This window comes from Saccopteryx leptura, chromosome 2 (assembly GCF_036850995.1).
Source record: "Saccopteryx leptura isolate mSacLep1 chromosome 2, mSacLep1_pri_phased_curated, whole genome shotgun sequence".
NCBI lineage: Eukaryota > Metazoa > Chordata > Mammalia > Chiroptera > Emballonuridae > Saccopteryx > Saccopteryx leptura.
The window spans coordinates 374,723,997-374,746,514 of record NC_089504.1 but is presented as its reverse complement, the minus strand read 5'-3'; the positions used below and the strand labels follow the sequence as shown (position 1 = coordinate 374,746,514).

General features: G+C 48.0%; 1 protein-coding gene across 3 annotated transcripts in view; it reads right to left on the bottom strand.

Moving 5' to 3' along the window:
• Window positions 1–22,518, bottom strand: part of NTM (neurotrimin) — a 1,039,948-nt gene that overhangs the window by 715,672 nt on the left and 301,758 nt on the right. The window contains exon 1 of one of the 3 annotated variants that reach the window (XM_066365257.1): window positions 19,621–19,639. The exons of 1 other annotated variant lie outside the window; for it this stretch is intronic. The gene's annotated coding sequence lies outside the window, so the exon portion shown is untranslated. Of the gene's footprint in view, window positions 1–19,256; window positions 19,276–19,620; window positions 19,640–22,518 lie in introns of those variants that run through there. One more of the 3 variants, XM_066365258.1, reaches the window with a different exon arrangement.

Sequence of the window (22,518 nt, the reverse complement as noted above, 5' to 3'; positions counted from 1 at the left end):
GAGATCTTGGGAGCGCAGTGAGGAGGAAGGACACAATCTCCCGAAGAGACATCCGGACAGCAAAATGTCCGAAAATCCCAAATCCACCAGCCGGGACCTTTCCGAGCATCAGTGGGCCCAGGATGGGGTGGGGCCAGGAGAGGGGAAGGACATCCTTTCACATCACTTCTTCTTCCTGTGCTGCCCTCACACGGGACTCAGAAGAGTGTGCCCACAGACCCAAACTGCTGCCTGGCCTCTTGCCTGCAGGTGGGGCTACGGCAGGAAGGCGGGGTAGCAGGATGCTGAGTGACCCGTGCTGCTCTGGCTTTGACCAGTGCCACCTCAAGGGGCATGTGACCTGAGGCTAAGCCACCTGCCCCTGTGAAGTCAGGTAATTCATAGGCCAACTGCATTGCCTGGTATTTCCAAGTTTAAGGCCTGAAGTCAATTCCATAAACCTGGATGAAATATAGACATTGTTAGAACCAGCGTGGACAGACAACTGGTGAAGGCTTAGGGCAGTGGTTCTCAAAGTGTGTGCCAGGGCACACTGGTGTGCACTAGAAGATTTCCAGGTGCGCCCTATAGTATTCCAGAGAAATATGTGCCTGTTGTGGACCAAAAAACCAACAGGGTTTTTGGAGTTTAGATTTTGTGGGGACAGAGGTGTGGGGAATTGGCTGTAAGCTGACAGTCTGCCCAACCCCCCACTTCACTTGCCTGATTAGGTTGCAAAAGGCTGTTAAACTGTGGTGCTGGATTGTTTACACTACACCCCATGTTCCCCGGAAAGACTGGAGGCAAGTTTCTTCTATCCTTTGTTTGCTGTAAAGTTAAGATGATATGTACGAATGAAAAAACACTTTCACACCGGGATCTGCCAAATTTACTAAATCTTACCCAGAATGTATCTATATATATAAAAAGATAACTTTTTTTGTTGTTTTATTTTTTAACCCTTCTTTTCTACAAATTTTAAAAAAGCATAACTCAAAATATGTAACATAAAAATGTTTTTTAATGTCAGATTAAATTTAATGTCATATTTATTTAAATTACCATAAAAGCACGCTTGGACTTTATATTTTTTTCTTTAATATTTGACTTAATTATTATAATATATTTCTCATAAATTTGTATATAGTGCACCTACAATTATTGGTAGGATTTTACATGTGCCCCAACTTCAGAAAGTTTGAGAGCCACTGGCCTAGGGTATCACAACACCTGAGTTCTCTGCCTCCCAGTCCCTGGCTTGGGCCCCGGGTAGGGAAAGGCAGAAAGTATGCTTGTCACCAGGGCTCTGGATGCTGCAATACTGTTGAATTTCTTAGAGAGTTCTCTAGACTCACACCAAGTTGCAAAATCAGTAAATAAATGAAATGGAGTCATCAAGTGAAATGCAGAACCAGGGCTTATTAGCATACATCTGCATGTCAATGAATACATAAGGTCCTGTTTAAAGAGAGTTGGCAATTTGCAGATTCAAATAAACTCTGTTAATTTAGGACCTGCTGCTGACAAGCTCTTATGTCACTGGGCCATCAAGAATGCATTGGGAAGAGTGAAAAGAATATAGCCATCACATGTGTGCAAGTGCGCGTGTGCGGGTGTGCACACACACACACACACACACACTGCAGAGCCTCTACAGGAGGTAATGGAAATTTGCTTCTGGATTCTGCTATTTACTGAGTATGTGACTTTGAGTAACGAACTCTTTCTGAAACTCTGCACCTTAGATGAGTGACCGTAAGAACTTCTGAGTTATTACAAACATTTGGGCTTCTCTTGACAAAGCGCTTGACCTTCAGTAATTGCTTAATAAGCTGTGGTCATTCCTGGTTCTAGAGCCCTTGGACGCATGTGCAGTGCCGAGAGGGGGTGCCATTTGACACCCTGGGAGGGACCGTGCCCAGCTGCACAGACAGCAGTCATCCTGGTCACCCCCTCTTGTTTCTGTCCATAGCATTTTATAGACTTTTCAGTCTCAGCATGCTGTTCTTGCTTCAGGCTGCCTTGCTGGTATATTAATAATAAATTTTAATGTATTGCATCAGTCTGGCATTTTGCTATATAGATTACTAAGCACTTTCACCTACAATATGTCACTTAATTCTCATTGCTGCCATAGAAACCCCTCACTGCAGAGCTGAGGAAGCTGAGGCTCGAGGAGGTGGACTCAGATGGCGGAACCCAGTCCTAGCTCTGGGCAGCTCTCCCCGGGCCTGCTGCCTCCAACCCCAGGCAGGCCGGCCAGGCAGGCCAGGGCCTGGACTGTGGCCCCCAGGCCCATTCTCCTCTGGTCTGTTAATACGTCTTGGATGTCGAGTGCCCGACATAGACCTGTCCACTGCTGATTCGAGCGACGTTTGAAAAGCAGCCAGCACTGCCAAACCATCTGTCTGTCTGTGGCCTTCCCTAATGTCACCGTCAGGGGAGACCGAGGCTTAGGACTGCGGCGGACCCGGAAGTCTATGGGAACTTGACAGCTGAGTGTGGCTAAGCGAGCTGGGTCGAGGTTACTGGTCCGACCCGGGAAGCCTGAGGGACTGGCATCCTATCCTCGCGGACTTCCTGAAACTTACCACGCACTGCGGTTCTGTGAGCGAACACCATATTCGTGGGAGATAGGCGGCAAATATGGGCGGTAGCTTCTCAATATGCTTTTCTGGGTACTTTTTTGAAGGTTTGAAATATTTCTAAAAAAAAATGCACCCTGCAGACTTCTTGAGCAAATACATCTCTTTAATAACTAGTGTGGTGCTTAAAGGCTCATCTTAAAAATTTAATTATAGAAGTCCATATAATATGGAATATTAAAGGTCATCTGATTAAATCTTCTATCATCTCTTGGCCCCTTCTCCTGTATGCATGAGCACATGGGTGCAAGTTTACATATACACACACAGAGCCACATACACACACACAGAACCACACATACACAGACCACCGACACACACAGAGCTGCATACACACACAGAACCACACACACACAGAACCACTGACACACACAGAACCACACACTCAGAGCCGCATACACACACACACAACCACACACACACACACAACCACACACACACACACAGAGCCGCACACACACACACAACCACACACACACACAGAACCACCGACATACACAGAGCCGCATACACACACACAGAACCACACACACACACAGAACTGCATACACACACAGAACCCCCCCCACACAGAACCACACACACACACAGAGCCGCATACACACACAGAATCACACACACACACAGAACCACCGACACACACAGAGCTGCATACACACACACAGAACCACACACACACACAACCACACACACACAGAACCACACACATACATACAACCACACACACACACAGAACCACCGACACACACAGAACCACACACATGCGCACACAACCGCCCACCCCCTACATGCACACACACCCATATCTCCAGTGCTAAAAAACTCCAAAGTAAAATAAAAACTTTACCTCTTTGATCCCTTAGACCTTTACATTTATTCTATACATATACATATTGAGTTGGTTGTTCCGCAAATGAGGCCCATTGCCTTTCCTCTGCGATCACATAGAAAATGTCTCATCCCTTCCCTGCCAGACAGCACTGAAATGTAAGGAAACGCCCGTGTTCTTAGTCTCCTGCATGTTCAGCCCCTCTTCCTTCTGTTCACATATTTTCGAGCCAAAGTGGACCTCTGAGTCTTCCGCCCGTCTCCTGTCAAAACTCAGATTCTCCAGAAGAGGAAGCCAAGGGTTCAAGTCCAGGTTTTTTCTTTCAAAGTGGGGCTGTCAGTCATCTCAGACAGGGTGGAATAAACCAGCTTGGCTAAGTTTCTAAGAATCAAATGACGGGGCCGAATTCCTCTGCTTAGTCCCCACCTGCCCGGCACTTTGTGGGGAAGCCAGGTCAAGCCCTTGCTGACGGAGCATGTGCGGGCCCAGTTTCCGCCCCTCGGGGCAGCCAGTGGAAATCTGAGCAGCCCCATCCTCTGAGGACAGGGTCTTTCTCTGTTAGAATGCTCAGACTAACACCACCGGGCCCCACATTCTGAGTCACCTTTACAGCAGAGGCCCCAGGTGGGGTCTCGACAAGGCGGGGATGTGGGTGAGGGGTTATTTGGAGAAATGCAGGAGGTTCTGGGCTAGAGCTGGGTGGGGGTTTTGTCTCCTGCGGGACTTGGTATCTATGAGAACTTGAATAAGCTGCTTGGCCTCCCTGAGCCTCAGTGTCACCACTTGTCAAAATGATATAATACTGTCCCCCCTCTAAGGCTGTAACAAAACATTGAAGAAATAAATGCAAACCTAGATGACTCATAGTAAGCACTTGACAAGTCCTAATGATTTATTAATGTGGCCACCATTCCAGAAAGGTCATGATAATGTATCTGGCCAAAGATCTACTCCGTTTTAGTCTGTGTAAGAAATAAGCTAATTATAATAATAACATCAGTAAAATCACATCACCGTCAGTAATAAGAATTTAAAAATGTGTTGGGGAAACAACCATGATCTATTGGGATGGAGCCAAGACAACCAGTCGACAAACTGTGGCCAACAGATGAGCTACTTTGCTGTTTAATACACTTAATAAAACGGTGCATCTTCCTGAAATTGCTGTCTTGCTAAACAGAAATATCCCCGGGGTGTAGACAGGAAAGATAAATGACTCTTTTCGCCTTAAAGAACAGAACCATTTATGAGAAGGAGATATCTGGAAGTCCATCCAGGACCAGGAGGTGGGGGCAGTGAATGTGGGTCGACGTCTGCTCACAGGAGTTGAACGTTTGAAAAGACAGAGACTTTTGTTACATAGGGAGAGATTAATGCAGAAAATGATACCTTTTTTGACATGTCTGACAAACTGGGGGGCTTTCTTTTCTAGCAGTAAGTAGGTGAATTGACTTGAGACTCAGGTGAAAAGAAAAATAAATGTAAGACTAGCTAACTGTGAGCCCCATATTTTGATCCCCAGTTCAGGGCTCAGGACGTCTGCTCACATGCCTTCTGTAAGTTCACGTCTCACAGCCCCGGTGAGTCTAGGTGCCCATGAGCTACATGCCTGGGGCAGGATTCCTCTCTCCTCAGTTTCAGAGGCAGCATTACAAGTAATCAGACAAGGAAGTCGGGCTCAGTAATAACAATGGCAATATTCTTGTCGGAGCAAATAGGAACAATAGGGCTGGTTCTGTTACACTGAGCTAACACCGGATTCAGTGGCACTAGAGAAAGGCTATAAGAATAGCACAGGATGAGTTTAAATGCAAAGAAGAAATCCCATGTAAAGACTTTCCCCACCAGACGAAAATCAATGATTTGCCAGATCTTTGATGTTTCAGCCTTCCTTAAGGGCTACTGAGAGACTTGAAAAACAATCCCAGCTGGAAGGAACTAGAGCATCGTCCATTTCAAGTGTATCATTTTGCAGGTGATTAAACTGAGACACATAAAGGCTATGTTGCTGATAAATAGCAAAAAAAAACAAACAAAAAAACAAACCAAGCTCTTAGGTTGAGTTTTATTCCTAATATATCTACCTCATCTCTTCTAGAATGCCCTCCGGCCCTGAGTGACAAAGGGTCTTGTGTAGGGAGGGGAGACGTTTATGAGCTGCTCTCCTTTTCAGTCAGCATGAATGCAACTTCTGGTTTTAATTCAGGCAGTGCCTAATCATGCCTGCAAACACAACACGCCTGCTCCCCGGGGAAACAGAATTTAGGATGTGACACTATTTCTAATGGCCGCGAGAGGGCGCCCGTACCCCGTGCTAGCACCCCACTTCAGTCTACCTGATGGCCCAGACAGCCTGTGTATATTTATTTTCAAGGAGGTTAGGAGTATCAAGGTTGTAAAATAACATTTTCACTTGTTTTCTCCCTACATCTCAGACATAGCTTTTCTGAAGTCAATTATCTCCCCGAGACAATGTTCTTCCCAGCCTTTTCCTCTTTGAGCTGCCTTTCAACACACCTGAGTCTGCCACCAACCAAGACATAGGGTAGGGGGAGACGGAATGCAACTTCATTCCTGCTTGGTGATATCAAACCCTTGTTTCCCTGTTCTGGCATTTTGTTTCAAAAGGCAGTTTGCAAACACACGGCCTCTGTTCGCCAGCCCTGGGGGGGGGGGGGAGCGCAAAGAGGGTGCAAAGCCGTGATGCTATTTATAGGAGGTTTGGGGTGTCAGCTGGGAGCCCCTTGCACAAGTCCTTCAGGTACCAGTTCTCCCACGCTGCTCCTGCCAATCGACAGAGAAGCATTTCTAAAGAGGTCCCCATAGACAGAGGTGCCCCATAGGGCAGTGAGCACCCCCCCCACACACACACACACACATTGTCAGGTCAGTATCTGGGGGCTGGAATAAAATGGAGGCTTTGTCCAGAGGTAGGTGACCAGGATGTTGAGGGGGAAGGAAGACAGGACACACGTGTTCACACTTACATAGATGCATACAACCACTAGCCCCTACCTTCACCATGGCGAGCTTTACACCAGCTCCCAGCCGGCCTCCCCGGGGCTTGCCAGCTCCTGGTGGGCAGCCAGGAAGCTGGCGGAGTCACCGTCGGGTCTCATCACTGTCCTCATAATTCACCACCAGAACTGTCAGTGGGTTTCTGACCCGCTGGCCCCTCCAGCCCTCTTGTCTGTCTCGATCTATGTTTAGATTCTAGGCTTCAGATAAATAGCATAGTAGCTTCTTATCCCAAAGTGTGGTGACCTTCTTGGTTCTAAGGATAAGTTTATCACAAAGCATTACTTGGAGGGTTGGGAAAAAGAGATCAGGCCATTCCATGAGTATTTCGATTCCATAACCTCTATGAAGCCCCCATTATACAACAGGAAAATGAAAAAAAACAAGTGAGATCATGCCCCCTTCCTGTAGGTACTGGTAATCCACCGTGGAAGAAAAACAAACACCCATACCATCATGCAATCAATGCCACCATAGAGCTGTGGGGACAAGGAGGGACAAGGGTGTGGTTTGAACAGGGTCTGAAGGACAGATGGGCAGTGACCAGTCAGCAGAGAAGGAGCAAGAGTCCCGAGAAGACCAAACAGCCTGAACAAAAACTTGTCACAGCAAGCGTCCTGCTGCTGGAGGGTGTGAAGGACACAAGCTGTCTGGGGTGCCAGAGTGGCCTCTGCAGTTTCCTCGGGTTGCAAACCTTCAGGGAAATCAGCCTAAATTTGGCCCACGCGTATGTCTTGTTAAGTAGTCTCAGGGTTTAAAATAAGTTTGGAATGTGGTTAGCTGAGGTGTATTTACTTTGGACTGTTACCATCTGCCATGTCCTCACGGGGAGGGCCTTGCTCATTTACATGGGCGGCTTGGATCCTGAGGACATTTGGGACTTCACGCTCTGTGTTAGCTGTGTTTGTTTTAAGGCCTCCCATACGGAGGATCTCTTCATACTCTGTTCCTGGGGCTGCTGACAGGGACGGAGAGAGGGATACAATTGTGCCCAGCAACATATCTATGTTCCTCCAGCCTCTGCCAGGAAGGACCTTCAATCGGGACGCAAGGTGTCAGAAAGCCTAGTCTACTCCCAAAATAACCAATTTGTTTAGAAAGAGAAAGGGGGATTAGGCAGGCTGGGAGGAGCCCAGGAAATCACATGGCAGCTCCTGGCCATCTGCTGCCCCTGAAGGCAGGCAGGGGAGCAGCCACCAGTCCACCTAGGGCTCTGAGGCTGAGTGGAGGCAGGGCCTCTGCCCCAGGGGAAGTAACAGCTGCTGGCAAAAGAAGCCTATTCTCGAGACCTTAGGCCTAGACCTTGACTTGACCTTCAAACGGGCCTTAACCCTTGTACCAAGAAACAAGGGTTTTCTTGCCTCAGCTGGGCTCCCAGGTCCCCATTCTGGAGTGAGCTCAAATGACAGTTCTCTTTGATGACAGTGTTGATGTCATCTCTTTGCTCACTATTATCTATTAGTGCTTTGTCATCCTCTGGTGACCTGAAGATTTGTCACTTCTCACACCACTGACTCTTGACCAGTTCTTACAGGCCTCCAGGCCAGTTGCCAGCTCTATGAAAGCATAGCTGTGCCCAGTCCAGCATGGATTCCAGGGGGGAAAGGGTCCTGCTACGGTCTACCCCACTGACGGTCTACCCCAGACCCAGAATTAGCCTTCATTCAACTGCACTTTCTGCAATGCTGAGCACTAATACGGTGAGTGCAAGCAGGAGCTAAGAATTAATCCTCTTAAATATGCATTTAGATGGAAGGAGACAATTGCCACTGGCCCTCCAAAAATAGTTCGGTGATTGGGGGAGTGGTGTGAGGACAGAAGCCAGATAGAGCCCCAGGGAGCAGAGGGGGTGGGACCAGTCTTCCAGGCTGGCTACGCTTCTGCCTGGGGGGGGGGGGGGGGCAGGGGGTGTGCAGATGTGGCTTGAGTATAGAACTTTTTTAGGAAGTAAGACGCCCAGAGCCTCCTAACAAATTCTTGCACTGAGCCTTCTATGTAGGAATTCCTGCCCTGGTTGTGTAGGAGGAGCCCAGGGGAAGAGGAAGGGTGAGAAGAAGGGTGATGGGGCAAGAGGATGGTGGAGTGCAGTGAGAAAAGTACAGGTGGAGACTGGGGGAGGGAGGGTGTCAGCTGAGGATGGGGGGGCTAATGAGGAAAAGCTGAAAGGGAGGGGCCTGAGGCCCAGACCTCCACTGGGGCCTCCTGGGCCCTGGGCATTTAGCATCTATCTGTCCTACACTCACACAGCTCCTCACAGAGGGGACTGAACAGGAGCCATAATCCTGAGTCAGGTCTTCCCATCCCCACACCACATGACTCCGTCTCTCCCAGCAACATCTAATGACCTGCCACATCCCAAATGGCTCAGGCACCCAACATCCCTGTGTCTCCTCCAGTAAAAGCCAATGGCAAAATGGGGGGCTGGGAGAAGGGCGGGAAGGCAAGAGAGAGCTGTGCCTCCTGGGCAGCTCTGTGTCCCCACAAGGAAACAGCTCTGACCCCACACAGCGACTCGTGTCATCCCAAGTGGCAGGACAGCCTTCCTTTCTTTAAGGCTGAATAACATTTGATTGAATAGCGTTTTCTTTATCTAGTCTTTATTGGTCCATGGACACTTCATTTCCATATCCTGCCTAATGTGAACGGTGTCCTGAACATGATGTTCAGTGAAATAAGCCCGACACAGAATGACAAGTACCACGTGAGCTCACGTGTGCCATCTAAGACAGTGGAACTTACAGAAGCAGAGAGCAGAATCGGGGAGAGGGGCTAACAGGGAGATTAGGCCAGGGTCCAAAGTTTCAGTGACACAGGATGGATGAGTTCTGAGGACCTCACGTACAGCGAGCGGGGTGACTGCAGTTAGCTATATGGCACCGTATACTCGCTAAGTACAGTAATTAGGAGAGTGGATGTTAAGTTTTCCCACCACACACCCACAAAAGAAAACAACTCTGTGAGGTGATGGGTACATTGCTTAGCCTGATTGTGATGCTCACTTCACAATGTATCAAATCACCACATTGTACACCTTACATATAGACAATTGATATTTGTCAATGATACTTCAATAGAGCTTTAAGAACCCCCAGCTCACTGACCCCTTTGAAGCAATAAGAGGTGAGCGGTGAGTGGAGTGGAAAGGGAAGTGGACAATTTGGCCCTAGTGGTCCTTTTCCACCCCCCACCTAGCTCCTGCCTCAGCCTGGGCTCTGTCTCCAAGGCCTCATGCAGTTCCATGTGCGAGCCTCAGCTCTGGGCGGACAGTGGACGAGCTGATGGAGAAACAGCCCAAAGTCCATGGACCAACCTTCCCACAGCCGCCCAGGGTGGCAAGGAACACCGGACACAGAGGAGCTATGCAGGAGTGGTTTGGAAGGGAGGGAGGGAGGGAGGGAGGGAGGGAAGGAAGGAAGGAAGGAAGGAAGGAAGGAAGGAAGGAAGGAAGGAAGGAAGGAAGGAAGGAAGGAAGGAAGGAAGAAGGAAAGAAGAAAAATGATATTGGCAGTAAGATTTTTTTCCCCTTCTTCCCTCCCTCCCTCCTTCCCTCCCTCACTTCCTCCCTCCCTCCCTCCCCCCTTCTTTTTCTCTTCCCTTCCCTTCCCTTCCCTTCCTTCTTTTCTTTTATTTGTTCCTTTGGCTTAATTTGCTAAACCCCCAAGAGCCCCGCTTTGCCTGCAGGGAGAACACACCAAGGCCTCTGGGGAGAAAAGCTTCTGCCCATTATCCCAGAGTAATACAACCCAATATGATCACTTAATAGGGAACGCATTTTAATAGCCCAGAAATGAGAAGTCAGAGACAATTAAAATTCGTTCCTAAATTAATTGTTGTTTTCCTCTTTCATTAGGAAGAGTTGCCAGTCAGATAACAACCAAGCCCTAAAAACAAAAGCAGCCAGCAGCCTCCACCGCCACCACTGGCGGCCTGGACGAGGCAGACGCAGAGAGTTCCAACCCCTTTAAACCCCTCTCCATTCATCAAGTGGCTGCCCCAACCCTGCCATGGGCTAAAATCTTTAGAAGTCAAGGAACTTCCAAGCTCTAAGCCACAAAGTCACGGACAAGTTTATTACCAGGATGCTGCCAAGGACTTTTTTTTTTTATAGTTTTTAATTCCGGTTTATTTACTCTCTGGAGTAACGGGCTCAGCAACACATTTACACTGATTCAGCCTTCTCTACTTTTGTTCTCCCTTCCCCGCTGGGCTTCTACCAAAATTCCAGGTGACAGAAAGCAGCCAGTCATGACGGAACCTGGGAGCCTGGAACCAGGAGGCGGGGCGCTCACTGCCCCGCGTGACATTGGCCCACCTCCCCTGTCTGGACCGCAGAGCTGCCTGCAACGCCCCGCCCCGTGCCCCGGACAGCTCTACAACCTCAGTACTGCAGTCAATACATCCGCACAGATATGCGTGCCTGTGGTGCCAACTGCTTTCCACTCTCCACCTGACTTAATCCTCATAAACAACCCTCTTCACCAGGCACCTCTGCTAGCTCCAGTTCTCTGATGAAAAAAAAAGGACTGAGTAACTTTTCTAAACACCGAGAGCCAGGATCTGAACTTGGCGGATTCCATAGCCTAACCGCTTACCTGCTATTTTCTCCATGGTTTTATCTCTAAGCCTCTTTAGGATGCTAGGGTTCCTAGCACAAACTGCGACATTCCCCCCTCTTTTTCCAGTGGGGAGAAAATTTCTGTTGAACTCCGCTCCTCCCCTGGGTCCTAATGACCCAGAGTCCGTGTCTCTGAATGACCTAGATGGAGAGACAGCAAGGCTGCCGATCACTGGGAGGTGGGGGCAGGGAATTGGTCCTTTCCTCCTTGGGACATAACCCAGGGCATCAGGCCAGCTTCCTAGAAAATAGAGAACAGGCTCCTCTGGAAAACAGATCTGGTCTCTACTGCTCCCCAACCCCAGTCTCCCGGGGGTTAGAGTTCTCCCTGAGCCTTTACTTGTTTATTATTATTGCTGTTTGAAATGCCTTGTAATAACTGAGATAGATTTCTTAGGAAGTCAAATAATGGGATGCATTTCCACCCTGGCTTTATAATTAATGTTTGCATCATTTATCTTTCGTGGAAAGATTATTCTGACTAACGAGGTTCTGGGCCACTAATTCATTACACTGCCTTGTCACTTCCTGCTCCTTCTTATTACCCAGAAATAGACTCATTAGTCAGAGTTCAATGACAGGGAGAAATTGTGTTCATTAATTTAATTTCCTCACTCATTCCTGGGCCCCACATTTGTCCAAAATTGGGGATTAGAAGGGGCAAAATTTAGTTATCTTAAGTCTTTGCTTCTGCATATTATATCTCCTGCCTCACCCCTGTTCACCTTAGAGCTACGGGGGACCCAGCCCGGGATAGAAACATTGGTATCAGATCGGCAAGTTGTTTTATAGTTTTTAACCTTCACTCTCAATCTGGATTACTACGTGGGAATTTATAGGAATACACAGGTTATCTGGCAGCAGATCACCAGATGCTGTGAGAAATCTATACATTCCAAATATGTACATATATCTCTCTAAAGTCCTTACAATAAGGACATAAAGGAATATGCTAGAGGACTTAGAGCAGTGGTCAGGAAACTTTTTGGCTGAGAGAGCCATGAACACCACATATTTTAAAATGTAATTCCATGAGAGCCATACAACGACCCATGTACGTTACACATTATCCAATAAAAATTTGGTGTTGTCCCGGAGGACAGCTGTGATTGGCTCCAGCCACCCACAACCATGAACATGAGCGGTAGGAAATGAATGGACTGTAATACGTGAGAATGTTTTATATTTTTAACGTTACTATTTTTTTTATTAAAGATTTGTCTACGAGCCAGATGCAGCCATCAAAAGAGCCACATCTGGCTCGCGAGCCATAGGTTCCGAATCCCTGACTTAGAGCCTGGGCCCTGGCGTTAGAGAGACATGAGTTTGCATGCCGCCTCTTCATGTGTGAGCCATGTCTTCCCTCAAGATGCCCCATCTCTCGAAGCTACAGTTCCTGTCCCACAAAACAGGAATGACAACAGCCATCTCTGGTTATTATGAGGATCAAGCTACATGAGGCACCAGAAACGTTCACACAGCATGCTACAACTCTTAGAACTTGGAAGGAAGCCACACTTGGAGTTAAAGTAATCAGAGACCATGCAGTGAGAAGAGGGAATGTCTCCAGGCAGGGCTCCTGAGCCCGCTCCTGGAAACAGCTGAGGATGCCCTGGCCCACCCAGATGGTTGGAGTAGACATCTTGGGGCATGGGGCAAGGCAGCCATGTTTTTAAAAGCTCCCCCAGTGGTTCTAAGGAGAGGTTGGGGTTGAGAACCACTTAACCTCTGGAGGTTGGTGGTGAGCAATTTGAACTTTGACCGGTTATAGATAGTAACTAGCTGTGTGCTTTCTGGAAGGACTGCCCATGGATGTCTCCTGCCACTCTGTCCCTGTTCTGGGAAGGAGTGCACTGCTATGGGGCACGGACATTTCCCGGGGTCCCTCCATTGTCCCAGGGGCTAGGCAGAACATGGGGAGCAGCCTCAGGGCCTGCTGTTATGGGGTTGCCAGTCTATTTGGGAGCTGGGATCAAATCACCAGTGAATGCTTTGATGCCATTCAAAACGAAGTCACTGTGGGAAAAGGGTTCATCCTAGAGTCATGCCCCAGCCCAGGGCCATATCCCAGCCCAGGGACTAAGGCATTTTTCCCAAGAAAGTGTGTTGGGTTGAGTTAAAAGAATGCCCAAAGTCCCTCGGGTAAAGAGAGAGCAGAGGTGTTTTTCAGGCAGGAGGACCAAAGCCCAGTGCGAAGACCATGTGGCTGAAACAAGGAGAACAGAGGAGAGATGAGCTGGGCAGAAGCAGAGACCAAACCGGCAGAGCCCTGTAGCTTTGGGAGCAGCAGAGACTGAACCGGCAGAGCTCTGCAGATTTGGTTGAGTATTTGTGCCCCCTTTAAGGGCAAAGTGAAGGTCTGAAATGGAGAGATTTTCAGTAGAACAAGGAGGTGGGATGGCAAGATAGAATAAGCCAACCGTGCAGCCCACTCACTTCCTAGCACCGTGGTCCTGAAGGCCAAGGTGACGGCAGACGGCATGGCGTGCAGAGGAGTCAGAGCACGCCACCCCTGCTGAACTCTGGACGTCAGAACGGTGTGTGTTCACTGAGGACATTCTGTCATTCTGAGACCCACTGTTTGGAGAGAGGCATGTTGTAGGCATGGTTCCATGTCCAAATAGACCAGGACGTTGGCACAACAGTTTACAACCCCGGCCCCACCCCCTGCCTCTATGTCTTTTGGGTGTTTTGTATGTTTACGGTCAATAATCTCATCTTCAACGATGTAAATCACTACAAGTAGATAATCCTTAGAGTTTGGCTGCAGTTGTGTATAACTAAATTACATTTAAATAGAGAAATATCTGGAGATGGTAAGAGAGTAAGCAGGACCAGAGAAGGGGGTGTGGACTTCTCATGAGCAATGGGGGTGTGGACCTCTCATAAGCGATGGGAGTGTGGACCTCTCATGAGTGATGGGGGTGTGGACCTCTCATGAGCGATGGGGGTGTGGACCTCTCATGAGTGATGGGGGTGTGGACCTCTCATGACGATGGGGGTGTGGACCTCTCATGAGCGATGGGAGTGTGGACCTCTCATGAGCGATGGGCCAACACAGTCCTTCTCCCCAAGCAGTAAAGCTGATGAGCATCAGTCAGGTGGGAGAAGAGTAGAAAATTCCCAAGCCTTCCCTCAGATCTTAGCCTAAGGGTTGATGATTCAACAGTCCCAGCCAGAGTCCCAAGAACAGACTTGCTGACTTCAATTACCAGGAGTAAAAATGACCAGGTGAAGTAAAGTTTCTTAGGTAAATATTCAGCACAATGCTTGGCTAAATACTAAAGTTTACAACATTTTATTTACAGTTAATTTTTATTTCTGTTACTATTAAGAGAAATAAAAGAGAACTCACTATTGATCACTAAGAGTCTTACTTGTCATTCATTATCTCAATTAATTCTCAAAAAGCCATAAGGTATATATTATGTTTGTTGTGCAAATAAGAAGTGAGGGTCACAATGGTGACTTCCCAAAGGTCAAGCAAAAGCTGGCAAAGAAGGGATCTGACTTGCAAGTCTCCTTTCCTTGGCCTCGTGAGCCTCAGCGTGCTTCCAGCACTCGGGCAAAGTCCTGATAAACTAACTCACGCTGTGACTGCATTATTCTGCTTGGGCTGCCATAACAAGGTATCACAGATGGGTTAGTTTGAACAACACGTTCATGTCCTCAGAATTCTGCAGACTGGAAGTGCAAGACCAAGGTGCATATGGAGTCAGTTTCATCCTGATGCCCCTCTTCTGGGCTTGTAGATGGCCCTGTGTCCTCACATGGTCTTCTGTGTGTGTCTGTGTCCTTCTTATAAGGATACCAGTGAGATTGAAGGAGGAGGAGGATCCACTCACATAACCTAATTTTACTTTAATTACCCTTTGAAGGATCCATCTCCAAATGTGCTCATAACCTGAGCGACTGGGTGCTTCTACAGATACAATTTGGAGGGGACAGAAGTCAGCCCATGACAGCAACCAAATAGTGTAGATAAAGCTCTTCATCCTTCACTCCCCATGGGATCTACGTTTGGCTTTCCATACCAACACCAGCACAGTGCATCCAGAGTATTTTTCACCCTGCAGTATGAAAAGCCTTTTTTTCTGGAGAGTTGGGTAAACGTCAAGACTAAGATAACTCGCTCCAGTGGCGAGATACGAAGGGGTGGGAGAGACAAAGCAGTCTTCTCCAAGTGTCAGTCTTCGGGGATGCTTTCTAGTTTCCCTGAGGGACGGGGGAAAGTGTGAATGCGCTGGCATCCATGGCAGCATTTAGAGAGTACTTCTCCTGACTGCACGTGGGACATTCATGCCCGGGCTGCAGAGAACAGTCACATGGGTGCTGTCCTCAGTCCCAAACAGATGCACGGAAGACTCTAGGTCAGCCACACCAAGGCCACACTGAGTGACCTTGTCTCTAGTTCTTCTTCTCTTCCATCTGCCATTCAAGGACGGTAACCATGTAAAATGGCAGCTTTTTGCATATTGCTGGAGAAAGAAAATGTTGGAACCCAAAAAAATGATGTAAATGCAGGACTCACCTTCCCACTAACTACCTCCTATAAGCTTAGACCTTTGGGGACAGTGACCTACATCTCAGATCTGCGTGGTTGATTTTATTCTACTAAAATGATGAAAGTAGCATGCAGGAAGAGGAATAACACGTGTGGCCTGAGACTTCTTTGGTACCTGGCACTCGGGGATAGACAGCTGGAGAGAGGGGGAGTTTAATTTCCTGGGGCCCACGTGTCTCTGAGTGATTGGCAGGCTAATTTTGCTCTCCCCTCGGCCTGGTACTGAAAGGAAGTGAAGACTCAGGAAGCTGCCAAGAACTGTTTCTTGGCTTTTGCCAAAAATTCTAGACCACATCCAAAAAAATCAAGATCTAGACTTAGAGATCTGGGAGCCAGGGTGAAAGGAAGTTTTTCAGGCAATGGTCATCAGTCCCTTTCGGTAGAACATCATTTCTGAGGTATTCTTCTCTGATCTGCTCACTTATTAAGCGTATAATATATATAGTGTTATGCATCATATACCTTTGTCATGATGTAAGAGGCTCAGAGAAGTAAATAAATCACCTAAGGGCAGTCAGTGAACTAATGAGAGGTGCAGACCTCAGACCCAAGTTCTTCTAAGTCCGTGTCCACTGCTTTTTCCGCTGCCCGTGCTTCTGTGCTGGCCCCTCCCAATCCTGACCAGAGTTCACTGATCTACAGAGATGAGAGGTGCGAGCCCCATGTGGTGTGGACTTCCCTTCCCTCTTCTCCCCCTCCCTCCTGCACCTCCGGGAGGTACAGGCAACAGTGGTGGCGTGCAAGCAGTGAGATTCATGGAGATTGAACTAAAAAAGTTACACGTTCAAATCCAATATTCAAGGTCTGGTGACCTTGGACAAGTGATCTCTTTAAACCTTGATTTCCTTGTTTGTGTAGAGGACAATGAAACCAACATCATAAGATTGTTGTTGTTTTTTTAAATGTGTGTGAAAGTCTCTGTGTACGTCTTGTCGAACATGGTGTCTGAAATCAGTCAAGGTGAGCTTTGAGGAGATGTAACCTTAAGAGGTCCTTGCCGGGAGGTGGGAACACCAGCAGGTCAGGGGCAGGCTCTGCAAGGGCGGAGCCCGCTGGGCGTGGAGGCAGTATGCACTGCGTCCATTTCGGTCTCCACCACCTCACACTCATGGCTGCTTCCTGAAACACCGAGATCCCAGTGCCCAGGAAGCACAAATTCCACCAGATAGCCTGGCCTCCGTCCAGGCCAGAACTGGTGAGAAACACGGAGGGTCAAGGAAGGCCGCAGAACCCGAGTGCAGAGAAAAACAGAGAGAGGTAGATCAATGCTGGATCCCACATGATGAACTGTCGGACCTGGGGCGCTGAGGCTGGGGAAGCAGCCAGATCGATACATTCCAAAGCAGATGAAGAACCCGGTGAAGTTAAGCACAGCGACTGGGCACAGCATTTGACAGGTGACGGGAGATGAAGCAGAACACACACACCATACACATCTCAGAAACAACAGTGCGAGGGCAGATTGAATTCTGAAAAAGGTCTTTGCTTTTTGCCACCTTTCAAAGGCAAAATCACAGCTTTATGTGTTTGCATTTAAAAATATGCATTTGTGTGTGTGAGTATATGGGGGTACTGGTGTGATTTGCAATGTGTGTGCAAGCACTACCCACTTGCCCTCCTATCCCACAGGGTGCAGGGATTCTGGGGAAGGTGTTGTTTACAAGGGAGGTGCAAATAGAAGTTTCCTCTCCTATGTCTGAGAACCATAGCATACAACAACTATTCAAATATATCTCATGTACTCTGTGGAAAATTTTTAAATAAAATTAACATATACTCTATTAGCTCCTTATGAACGGGAAATTTTAAGGCACTGACTTCACACATTACAACAGCATGAGCCTCCCCATGCCGCCTGCATCTGAGCTGACAACAAGCTATGGTACCCGAAGGAGAAGCCTGGGAGGGGAGGCCGCCCCTCCCCTGCCCATCCAATTCCTGCCATCTGCATAAAAGGCAGACTCTCAAGACAAGGAAGAAATGATCACAGCCCTAATTCAGTTGACAAATCCCCAAAACAGATGAATTTTCCAACTTAGTCAGTGACTCACTCAACCTTGATCCAAAGGCAGAAAGCAGAGCTCTGCATTTGTGATAAAGGGACCACAGTAAGCTTCATGGCTAAGGGGCCCCCCCTCTCTTTATTGCCAGATTGGGCAACAGTCTAGGATTGCTTCTGGGTTGCAGACTTCCTTATTTTCAGAGCAGGTCGGAGGGTGTGTGGGACCTTCTCCTGCACTGGGGTCCAGAGAGAGGCCCTCAGTTGTCCCCATTCTGCAGGGCAGTACTAGGAAGCATTCCCAGTTCTGGCTTCAGCCACGGAAATATAATATGAGTCACAGTGTCTTCAGTGGACATCTAATAAAAGGCCACAAGATTGGGATATGACATCATGAAGAGAGATGCTCTGTGGTTTTCCATGTACAATGGAACTTTCCCATTTCAGAGGAGAAAGTTGCATTTTGATCCCCTCCCCCATTTTGTTGAAACTGAGAAAAGGAGAACTTAACATCGGTGTATCCAAATTTTAAGAACAAAACTGAATACCTTTCATGACAAATTCTGGTATCTCTGCATCTTTGCAGAATTTCTGAAGACTACGGATTTGCCTCATCTGTGTGTAAACGATGGCCTCCTCCGAGGACTGAAGTTATTCTTGTTTTTCTGCCCTTCCTACCAGCCCAGCCACGGATATACTCTGCGCATCCCCCTTAATTGTACATAAGATAGGACTACACATTTTAAATATTTTTATTGAACTGAGTTTAGTGTCCGTAGTCTAGATTTATAGACTGTTAAATACAATGTTTTAGTATTTCTTTCTCTCAAAGAAAATAACAAGTACATTGGGGCAGAGCTATCAGTCAGGTACGTCAGTGGATTGTTCAGATGCTATAGAAAAAACAAAAGCACTTGCTGTTTAGGGGAGAACAATTGAATTTTAGAGCAGCGGAAAGCCCAAACAAATCTTAAACTTCAAAATGCCTTTCTTGAATGACCAAGAGGAGGTGAGACGATTCTAATGACAAGTCCGCCTCAGCCCTAGTAAGCCACTCACCTTACTGCTAAGGAGAAAGTGTATTTTGGCCTCAGTGACCAGGCAGGAACAAACACATCTATAGTAATTCAGTCTTCAAATTAAGCAAACGATTCTTAATATACCAGAGGATCCCAGTTTTCCCACAAATTATCTTTCTGTCCAGAAATTTCCACAGCATTTGCAGTCCCATCATGGTAAGAGGTCTCATCTCACATTCCTAACTTTCTTTCTTGGGATGTTTTAATTCTGCCTCCCCAGATGTAAACATGTTCCCCAGGCCCTCCACCACCAGCCACAGCAGCGTTGTTGACACAGCGCGCACCAGGGCACAAAACCCCAGCCCTTTTCAGACCCACAGTGTCGCCAGGAACAGACCCCCTTGGCATCAGAACTAGCAATCCATCTTATAAAACCAACCTCCTTCCGAGAGCAAAGGCATCTCCATCTCAAAGGCACAACCATGCCCTGGACTCCGGTCCTGGGGAAAGGCGTTCACCATGGACTCTGGAGGAAGAGCCTCCCCCTCGCCTGTCTGGGCAAAGATGGTGAATTCAGTGGGCACCTACCTGTGCCGGCCCTCGACTGCTACCTCTTCCCACCTTCCCTGTTTCTTTTTTCTGCTCATTTGTTTTTTCCACTTTAAAAACATCCAACTTTGCCTTGGGGAGGAGCAGAATGAAATGTCACTTACCTATAAAAAGAGAGACAGAAGAGAAAGCCATGCATCACATTACGTACACATTCTTTGAGATCAAGGCCAACCTTTGACTTTGAAATTGTAACAATGAGTGAATATTATTTTTTCATCCTACTTTTCTATATTTAATGAAACTCAGGATTTTGCAAGATGCTCATCCCCAGGGTCCCGCCTCCCTTCCTGGTTTTCCTTTTGTTCCGTCTGCCCCTCTTCCCAACCCTTACCCTCACCACCTGCGCCCTCTCTTCATTCAGCAAAGGTCAGAAAGGAATGAGGGAAGATGCAGAGATCCAGAGGGGTCCTCAGCTGTGTGCACTGCAGTGGCGAGGTGCGAGGAGCCCCTTTCCTGGCAGGCGGAGCCTCCCGGACCGGGGATCAGGGCTGGCTGACGCCAGCACCGGAGGAAGGCCGCTGTTTCCCACAGGGTGACTTTTTATCGAAGGCTCTGGAACTCTTCCAAATGGCTCTGGTTCTGCGTCCTTCCCTCTCTCCCTCACACATCTTCCCCTCATTCCTCCTGGTTGGACTGAATTCACTCACGATCTCTATGCTCCCCTGTGTCACACGACATTTGTAGTTTCACCTTAGTTCCTCTATTTGGATCTCCTTCTACAGAAGTTGCTCATTATCACAGAGCTGTAGGGCCAGCTGTAACCTGCATGGATACTAGTCCCTGGTCTCCTGACTCAACATAGGATCCAACCCGGCCCATCTGTGTCCTAGGAGACCCTTTGCCTGAGAACTCCGGGATGCTGAGTCCACACCTGCCTGTCTTTTGGCGTCAGAGACATCCACCTTTCACACAGAAGGTTCCTCGTGGCCGAGCTGCTCCCTGCCCGCCCCCCTGCCACAGGGAGCCAGGCTCTGCCCGTCTGCTCCCAGAACAGCCCCTCACCGCACCCTGTACCGAATCCCCAAACATGCTAAATACTTCCCAATTGATTTTAGTGGCTGGTCCATTCCTTTTTTTATTATTATTATGACTGTGTAACAGTCTTCTTTAGTCTTCTCTTAAAGACTTTAGTTTTCTGTGGGTTTTTTTTCCTCCTCCAATCTTCTCTGAAAACCTTGATGGAGGGCACTCAGAGCTTAGAACTGAACCCAGAAGTCACCCCCTGTCCCCCATCGAACCATTACCCAAAGCTTTCCACTCAAGACACTTCCGGAAACAGAAGCGTGGTCAGATGTTTTCAGGGAATGACACATCCTCCTTCTCCTCATGACCACGTCTTGATGCTAAAGACTCAGAGATGGCCCTGCACGAGGAGCCATGCTGAAGCCTTTCTCAAATTATTTGACTCGCAAACTTTTCTACACACAAACTAAAGTAGCCTTCTCGACTTCAGAAGGATGGCTGTTTTTTGTTGTTGCTCTGTGGACATTATATGGAGAAGAACTGTCCTGCTTACATCGCAGGCTGTGGCCAGGGCTTCCTGAGAACACTGCCCACCCCTCATCATGCCCTGTGAGATACGCCGCCCAGGACCCAGCACCCTGGGCTACAGCTTGATTCCATCCCTCACCAAGTGTGAGAAGTCCACCAGCTTGCTCATCCCAGTCTCCTCGCTGGTGAGATGAGGAGGTTGCTTCACACTCGGCATACTCCACCAAGGTGCTATAAGTCCACAGCAATACTATAAATGTGCTTTGTAAACAGTGTAAGCAAATGGTTTCAATTTGTGGATGATGTTGGAGTAATGATGGCATGAGAGATACCCTTGATCTCTCCTGTTGATATTTCAACAAATTGAACAGCTAAAACTCAGTGAAGAAATCCCAGCTGGGCTCGCAGGTGTGCCTAAAAGATCCTCACACCTAACACACTGAAGGTGAGAAGGGTAAAGAATGAGGAGGCGGGGGAGGTGCTGTGCAGAAGATAAGACGCACTCATGGTCCGGCCAAAGTGACAGGGTCTTCATCCGCCAGGAAGAGTGGAGAGATTGGGGGGAATTCGGAGAGTTGCTGAACCAAAGTGGCAGAGTGTGGGGTCACCACCAGTGTTTTCCCAGTCTTCCAGAAGCCCACACTCGGACAGAGACACAAATACAAGGTGCAGCCCCCTGGCCTCCCAGATCCCGCTTCCCTCACCTTGCAGGTACAGAGCATGGCAGAGACACACTCCACAGCTAGTTCTACAGGGCCACTCTTTCCCCGAAGAAGGGTGGTGCTCTGTGTTTGGTCCCCTGGTCTGTTGGAATGCAGGGAGGAGCAGCCAGAGGCCTGAAATCACCATCACTAAAGACCTCACAGCATGCCCCACCCATCATTGCAACTGCAGTCCCATCTCCATCATCATGACAGCAGCTTCTCAGCAGAGGCCAGCCTGGTAAATTTACAGAGCTAACACTTGTAATTCAGTGCCATCTACTGGAAAATAATACAATTACCTTTCCTTTTTTTATTTGTTTGGGTTCTTTGGGCTTTCTCCCTTTTAGTTGTTGTTTTGTTTATTGCTGATTTTTTTTGATTTTTGTTCTTTTTGTGGTTTTTATCTTTTGTTTTTTTTTGTTTTTTGTTTTTTTTTTTACTTTTTTTTTTCTTTTTCATTTTTCTGAAGCTGGAAACAGGGAGAGACAGTCAGACAGACTCCCGCATGCGCCCGACTGGGATCCACCCGGCACGCCCACCAGGGGTGATGCTCTGCCCACCAGGGGGGCGATGCTCTGCCCATCCTGGGCGTCACCATGTTGTGACCAGAGCCACTCTAGCGCCTGAGGCAGAGGCCACAGAGCCATCCCCAGCGCCCGGGCCATCTTTGCTCCAATGGAGCCTCGGCTGCGGGAGGGGAAGAGAGAGACAGAGAGGAAAGCGTGGTGGAGGGGTGGAGAAGCAAATGGGCGCTTCTCCTGTGTGCCCTGGCCGGGAATCGAACCCGGGTCCTCCGCACACTAGGCTGACGCTCTACCGCTGAGCCAACCGGCCAGGGCATATTTTCATTTTAATATATATTATTTTTTGTTGTTTTTTTACTTGATTTCTTAACAATGCTACTCTCAAATGCTCTCAAGACAGAAAAAAATAAACACCATGGTTACCCAAGAAAGAAGCACAGTTCAGTAAATTGTTTCAAGGACTTGGTGTTCAGTACCACTGTTCTTAGGATGTTATAGTGGAAAAACACAGAGAACCTT